Raw genomic sequence first — 6,562 nt, forward strand, 5'->3', positions numbered from 1 at the left:
CTGTGCCTGGCCAGCTCTGTTTTATTTGTTACTGCTTCCTAGTTCCTACAACAGCGTAGGCCATGTGGTAGATCCTCATTACATATCTTTGTACCTATGAATAAATGAATGAAGTTTTATTCATTGAAATAATATGTTTCGTTCGTTATTATACTATATACTTACTGCTGAACCAGACTGGATAAGAGCCCTCTTTCTGTCCTCATTTTCTCCTTCTAGATGGCTTTAGTTTTTGTGGAATTTATGCTTTAGGAGCCTTATATTTTCATTTACTTACATGATATGACCCAAGCGAAGAGAGAAAAAGCAAGGAAATGTGGATTTTATCTCGGAGTAGGGGTCAGAGTCAACGCAGAGCCCAAGCTCAGCTAGTACCCAGCTTTCCTGCTGCACCACACTGTGGAGAATACAATGTGGCGTGTTGGGAAACCCCTGGATTCAGATACCAGGAACCTGAGTTCTACTCCTTGTTCTGCCACACACATGTTCATTATGGTGTGTAGATTCTTTATTTTCCATGGACCTGAGAATCACAATGAGGAGGATCAAGTTTGAACTAAATGGTGTCAAAGTCTCTTCTACCTCTAGAGTTCCAAACTTCTTTGATTAATTAACCAAACTCAATTATTCATTCAACAAATATTTATTCAGTATTTTGTAAGAGACATTATGTGAGGTGCTCGAGATACAATTAATGATGTACAAAGCAGACATGGGGCCTGCCCTCAGGAATCTTACAGACTAGTAGTGGGCACAGATATTTATAAATGATTACATGACTCTGTTTCCAGGGTGATACAGATGTTCCCATAAAACCAAAACACTCTGCATTTCACTATAGAGCCACCTCTGGTACACCTGTTAGGTCTAACTTTCAGGATTTTCCCATTGGATAGTGAGTCAAATGTTTTATTTCAAAAGAGCATTTGCTTATAGAAAGCTGGCTTTAGCAATCTGAGCTTCTTTGTAATATCCAAACAGGGAGTGGATTATTATGATTATTTTTAAAGGTGTCGCCTTGGGTAGAGTGCTGTGGCATTGCAGCTTAGCGGAATCTCAAACTCTTGGGCTTAAGTGAATCTCTTGCCTCAGCCTCCCAAGTAGCTGGGACTACAGGAGTCTACCACAACACTTGGCTATTATTTTTGTTGTTTTTGTTGTTGTTGCAGTTATCATTGTATTGGCTGGCCAGGGTTAGGTTTGAAGCCGCCAGCCTCGATGTATGTGGCTGGCACCCTACCTGCTGAGCTACAGGCACCACCAAGGAGTGTATTATTTTTTAAGCTACTATTATAATTTTCCAAGCTCCTAACCCTTTGCTCCTACATTTTGGAATGTGGTTTGATGTGGGGGGAGGTACAGAAAAAGCTGAAAAAAGCATAGAATGGCATAGAGGTATCAGGCTCTACTGATAAATTCAGGCCTGACTAGTGGTTTGCATTCTAATCTGGTTATTAAGTTCTCAAGTCTCAGATAGAGTAAATATTCAATCATATTCAAGAATCATCCTCTGTGATGATCTTCTGCTCAGCTTCAGGGAACCTGGTGGAGAAGAAGGGGGGCCCACCATTCTCTCTCAAATGCTCCCTGTTATTCTTGCTCTAAGGACTGTGCATGTTTAGGAAACAAGACATCCCAAGCCTGAGTGGAAAGGGGAGATGAGAGCCTTTGTGTTGATCTTTGCTGTCAGCATGAGGTATATATATGTACAGTTTTGGTGTGCGTTGTCTGCAGGTGGGAGCTCACAGGGTGGGATTCTGCAGGTCCCAGTATGCAGCCCTGGAGGATCCTTACCCACAGTAGATGCCCCCAGCTTTTGTTCCCTCTGCTATGATCCCAATGCATAGTGAACCACAGGGAACTGGGGTTGGGTGTATCACCTTTTGGACCTGTCTTATCACCTCTTCAGAATTTTGGATATCTTTTGCATTGTGTTCCAAGTCTCCTTTGTGGCAAAATAAAAACAAACTAAGTCATATTTCAGAGCTATATTCTATAGAAGATCATATTTTCAAAAGATGGCTGCCATAGTGTCTCTTAGCCCTGTTTTTCTTCAGTGTGACCTTGCCACTTCCTGCATTAACAAGAGTAACTGATTTCTCTTTCTCTCTAATATGAGATGGCCTAAGTGACTTGATCAACCAATGGGATGAATCAGAAAAGATGTTTCAGGACTTCAGAGGCTAGTTCATGTGAGGGCTTGCAGCTTCTGCCTGGAACTCTTGAACTCTTACTCTTGGATCAGTCCTTTCCAAACTCACCAGGCTCCAACTAATGCTGTGGGAAGCCCAAGGCATGTGGAAAGACCACTTATAAGTATTCTGATTGGCAACTACCTCTGGGCTTCTAGCTGACACTCAACATCAACTCCCAGCCATATGAGTCAGTCATTTTCACGGCTGGCCCATGAACCTTCAGAGATCTCTACATCCAGCTGCTACTTGACTGATGCTACATGAAAAATATCAAATAAGGCCATCTAGCTGAGCACACTCAACTCCCAGTACCATGGAGATAACCACTAAGTTTGGAGACAGCTTTTTGCATAGTAGTAGGGAAGTAGAACACCCCTATGTCTTATTAGAGAGTCTCTTGGTTCAAGTCTTTTAAGGACAAATTTAATGTTCCCTTTCTCTATTCCCCTACTCCTAGTGAGATGTTAAGAAGAGTTATTCCCCTTTCTCTTCTCTCCTTTTCTTCAGTCTTCTATTTATAAAAGGGGGGATAGGCCATAGTGTCCATTAGGATATGCTTAAATTAGTCACCCAGTTCACTATTTAATTGTACCTATCATGGCATTAGACTTTCTCTGGAAGGAGGGGTAGGTGGGGAAGGAGACTTTTCCCTCATGGTATCCTGTTCTACCCATATTGTATGATAACACATGGACAACAAACATTGATACATGTGTGCCAAGTGTTCTTCCTCAAGATACATATATTTTGCCATATGACCAATGACCTTCACAACCATTCTGATGCATCATCATCCTTTAGTTTAATGATGTTTAGATTTAATATGAATTAGAATCATGAGGGGTTATTTGTTTAAAAATTCTGAATCCCACCTTTATCCTTTGGAGAATCTGAATTTTTTTAAAATCTAGAGATAAATGTTCTGTAATTTATTTTTTCTTATTATTTCAGGTTCATTGAAGGTACAATTAAAAAGGTTAAAGTATTTGCATTTGTTAGGTAAAGTCCCTCTTATAATTGTGTCCTACCCCCAAGAGGTGTGCTGTACACTGTAACTCTCCACCCCTATCCTCCTCCCGTCTCCTGCTCCCATTTAGTGATCTATAGTGGATGTTGTGGTCATTTTGGGCTGCTATAACAACATATTTTAGATTGGGAGTTTAAAAATGATAGAAACTTATTTCTTATTGTTCTGGAGGCTGAGGAATCTGAGACCAAGGCAATGGCTGACTTGGTGTGTGGCAAGGGTCCCCTTCCTGATGAGTACACAGCTCTTACGTGTTCTCAGATAGCAGAGGGACAGACAGGATCTTGAAGACCTTTTTTATAGGACACTGATGCCCCTCATGACGGCTCTGCGCTAGTGACCTAATCTCCTCCCAAAGGCCTCACCTCCTAATATTGTCACATTGATGATTAGGTTTCAACATATGAATTTTAGGTGTCATGGATATACAGACCATAACAGGTGGGGCCAGCAATCTGTGTTATATAAAAAAAAAGATATTATGCAGAAATTCAGGGATCCACACTACAGAAAACTCTTTGTGATTCATTTTCTTTTGTGTCAATTTTTCTTAATCCTTAAACATTTTTAGCTGTGTTTGTAACTTCTAAGTTATTCTTCCCTTGTGTTCTATAGTCTTTAAGAGAAAGGATCTTAGACAAAATTGAGAATGAGATAAATAAAAATATTCAAGTATATTTAGACTAGAAGGTATTATTGAAGGTCATAAAAACCCCCCAAACAAATGAGTATTTTACTAAGAAATAATTATTAAAACAATAAATTGATGTAATCAAATATTTAGAAACTGGAGGCTGACAGAGATAGACCACATTCATAGAATATTAGGAGAATTCTTATCTGAGACCCTCCCCAAACCAATTTCCTGGTATAGACTTGGAAATGTATGTAGTCAGTAAAATGGCAGTGCAGTGTGGAGTATTGGACACAGGTCTGGCAGAAAGGGTGTCTTTGGAACTCTGAAGAGGAGGACAGGTAGGTTACCTGTCTGATTTAAAAGATTCATTTCTTAGTCTTTGAGAAGAGGAGGAGGAGAACGAGGTAATTCTGTAGCATCCTTGATGAAGACACTCTTACCCCAAGGGTGTGCACATTCAGTTCCATTCCTGTAGTTCTCAGGGAGCCTGCAGATCTGTGGTTTGGCTTTCCACAGCCAAGTCTCCAGGGCTCAGAGCCCTGAACTCAATCTGGAGAGGCTCCTGAGCTCATGTGCCAATCTTTTACCATATGAGTAGAAATATGGAACAGGGCAGTATTTGTACCTGTCTGAGAAACTGAAAATTGGATTTCCCGCATTTCACATTGCCTAGTCATCAAAACCACCAGAACAAATTAGTGATTTACTATGAAATGATTATTAAAATGAGAAATTGATTTACCTGAATATTTTCAGGATTTATTTTTCACAGAAAGAATAAGATTCTATGAGTAGTTTAGGCCATTGGAAAGTACTCATAATTTGATACTTTCCTCAATCATTAGCTCACTCATTCCAGGAGAATGAGTAAACATAGGCAGGAAAGGAAAGCTATAATGTTCTACGGCTGGGACTTGAGATGGACTAGATGTTTACCACCACACTAATTTCTACTAAATCCTGGCCAAACATTTCCCAGCTTTTTTTGCCGTGAATAGTAGGAGGCAGTGGTAGTGGGAAGATGGGGGTTACTTCATGGAATTTAGAGGTAAATACTGCATTCAAGTATGACTATGAAACCTCCTCACATACAGTTCTTCCTGCTCTCATCCATCATTGGCTTAATGCAAAGAAGGGTGAAATCTTAGACCACGTGCTACTACAACATGGAAGGAGACTGCATCCCTGAATGACTCCTTGGAGCAGAGCTTCCTGATGACCTCATTAATTGTGATGTGAGATAATCTCTTGGTCTATTCAGACTGATAGCACACACTACTTATAAACAACTTATAAGCTTATAAACAACAGAAATTTATTCCTTACAGTTTTGGAGGCTCACGGGCTAGGAATTCCAAGATAAGACCTGTAGGTTTTGTTATCTGATAAGGTCCTGCTTCCTGATTTATAGTTTAGGGACCAAAGCCTTTGTCCCCCTAAAGATTTGCTGAAAATCACTGATATGAGACAGATTTATTAATGTGGAGAAAAAGCTTATACATTTGCTTAATGTATATGCATGGGAGCCTTCAGCCTGAAGACCCAAAGATATAGGTGGAATTGTCCATTTTTATGCTTGGCTTCAACAGAGTTTGGATAGCCAGGTAGAAATATGATGAAAAAAATGGGCATAATCTAATGCTAATAGGCTGAATGAGGAAACCCCATGAGCCTGTCTGTCTAGAGTCTTCTTCCTCATGGATATGGGGCAGGGCACTCTCTGGAATGGGAATCTTACCACCTACAGTCAAACAAGGTGGGTCAGATAACTTCTTTATGGCCATTTTATACACAGGATAATTCTAGGTTTTATGGGTGACTTTCTAAGAAAAGGGGTTCTGGCTTGCATGATTGTCCTGTGGAAGAAGGATTCTAATTTCTATGACTAGCCTCAGGGGAGAACAAGACTGAGAAATAGGAGAGCAGGAAAAGTCAGAGAAAAACTTTGCTTCTAAGGCCTTCATTTTGGGTTCCTGTTTTCTGAGCCTCAGCAACAGACACTGTGTCTTCTCTGTGTCCTCATATGGCAAAAGGGGTGGGAGTACTCTCTCTAGCCTCTTTTACAGGGGCACTAATCCCATTCTTGAGGGTACCATCTACATGACCCAATCACCTCCCAAAGTACCAGCCTCCTATGACCATCAACAAAAGAGTGAAGGTTTCACCATGAATTTTGGGGCTGCACAGACATTAAGACCACAGCACAGAGCAAGCGCAATGACAACGGGCTGTTGACACCTCAGTGTAGTGAACTAGTCCAACAGGTGGGGATTGTGTACAACACAGGCCTGTCTAATGAAGGCAGGGCTTCCCAGGCAGCCTTCAGCTACAATAAACATGATCATCTTCCAAAGGCCCAAGTTCCTACTGGGGTTAAGATTTCAACAGATGAATTTTTGATGGGATGCAAACATTCGTTCTATAGCAGCAAGCAGTAAAAGTATCTATTCACTGAGATTTTAGGAGCTGTTTCAGCATTTATCAGATCCTAGTATAGCTCCTGAAGATGGCAATTCACTAGAATGTCAGGGGACCTCCCTTTTCAATACTCTGTTTTCTTGGTGGGCCCCAACATGAGACTTGAGTTCCATATATCCCCACCTCTGGAATCCAGAACTCTTTGTGAAGCTGGCTAACTGATATGACAGATACACCAAAGGTCTACTTTTAGTAAGACTCTGTTGAATCTTTTGAGAGAATATT

The sequence above is a fragment of the Otolemur garnettii genome, unplaced genomic scaffold, assembly GCF_000181295.1.
Source record: "Otolemur garnettii isolate 467f Iridium unplaced genomic scaffold, OtoGar3 scaffold00111, whole genome shotgun sequence".
Taxonomy (NCBI): domain Eukaryota; kingdom Metazoa; phylum Chordata; class Mammalia; order Primates; family Galagidae; genus Otolemur; species Otolemur garnettii.